The following is a 1,815-nucleotide window of genomic DNA, read 5'->3' on the forward strand; positions in this document are numbered from 1 at the left end:
AGGAGGAAAGGAAGAGGAGTGGGAACTAGGAGACAAGGGAGGGAAGGAGGGGAGGAGGAAGGGGAGGAGCGGAGGAGGGAGGGAAGGAGAGGAGGAGGAAAGGAGGAGAGGAGGGAGGAGGGAGGGAAGGAGAGGAGGAGGGAAGGAGGAGAGGAGGGAGGAGGGAGGGAAGGAGAGGAGGAGGGAAGGAGGAGAGGAAGAGGAGTGGGAACTAGGAGAGGAGGGAGGGAAGGAGGGGAGGAGGGAGAGAAGGAGGGGAGGAGGAAGGGGAGGAGCGGAGGAGGGAGGGAAGGAGAGGAGGAGGGAGGAAAGCCTAGATGTGGGAGAGCCTGGGCACACCCAATACTCCAGTGGGGACAGCGCTGGAGGACTGGGGAAGGAAGTTCCTCCACAGAAGCCCATTGTATGCCAAGGCCCTGGCCTTCAGCAAACAAAAATGAAGAAAAAAGCTGGGCTGCAGCTCAGAGTGTAGACCAGACCTTGTCTTAAAGCAGAGGCAACAACAACAACAAAAACCCAACTTTGTAAAATGTCCAGTCTGATTTGTGGATCCAGATGCAGACACCCTGTCCCCGTGGTCCACTGCTGTTGCTCTCAGGACAGACTGCCATGTCCAGTGTGGGGTTGCTTGGTGACTCTGAGCTTCCTCTCCTGGTCTGGCATGCTGCCTGGGCATGTCACCTTTTTGGGGGAGACACTGGAGGCTGGGACCACACAGAAGCATCAGGTAAGGTTTTTCTGGAAGTTCCAGGACACCTGCATCTCATTTGGGGGGGTCCAGGAGCCCCCATGCCCTCCTGGTCAAAGTCCACCTGATGAAGCCAGCAACTGTGCTGTCTTCTGGTCAGGGCCCAGAGCCATCTGTGCCTCTCTAAACCTTTGCCCTCTGTACTAAAACCAGGCCATTTAAGCCTAGGACAGCACATTCCTGGGACAGGGGCCAAAGGACACTTGCCAGGAGGTGCAGCATGCTGCATGCTAAGGCTTGTGTGTTTTCTTACTTGTTTTTGTCTGTTTGTTTGTTTTGTTTTTACTGAGACAGGATCTCACGGAGCACCAATTCTGTAGCTAATGATACCCTTGAATTGATCTTCCTGAACCTGAGATTACAGCTGTATATCACCATGCCCAGGGCTTGCTGCATGGTCAGAGTACCCCGAATGTCAGGTCATGCCTTCCACCATATCAAAGTAGCATCTCTCAGCCTCTCCCCCACAGCTGTCCTCCGAGTCTCTGGCAGGTCCACCTGTCTCCACCCTCATCCCAGAGCAGATGGATGATTGATGTATGCTTCTCTGGCCACCGTTTACACGTGCCCTGGGATTTGAACTCAGGTCTTCAGACCTTTGCAGCAACCACTTCTACCCCCTACTGAGCCTTTCTGCCCTCCTCTAAATACTGCTGGCATGGGCCTTTAATTATATGTACATGGGAGGTTCCTGCAGACAGGCAGGGAGGGGGTTCTGTGTGCATCGTGTGGAGTAGACATGGATGTCCTGGTATGATGGCAGAACATGCTTTAAGTTCCTAGTCTGAATCGTCATTTCCCTGGAAACAAGCAGCGAGTTGGGGCTGTTTGTCAGCCTGAAACCTGGAGCAAAAGGAACTCCAGGCAAACCTATAGCCAAGCCACTCCCCCGCCAGCATGCGGCCTGTCCGGAACACTCTGTAAACATCCAGAGGAAAAGTCAAGTGCCGCAGTAACTCCTGCCACACGGCCTCAGCCAGGGCTGCCTGTGAGAGTTTGTTACAGATGTGTGCATCACAAACCCCATCAGCGCGAGCTGAGGGCTCCACCTTCACACCTGCTGTTCT

Source organism: Microtus ochrogaster, unplaced genomic scaffold, assembly GCF_000317375.1.
Source record: "Microtus ochrogaster isolate Prairie Vole_2 unplaced genomic scaffold, MicOch1.0 UNK81, whole genome shotgun sequence".
NCBI classification, from domain to species: domain Eukaryota; kingdom Metazoa; phylum Chordata; class Mammalia; order Rodentia; family Cricetidae; genus Microtus; species Microtus ochrogaster.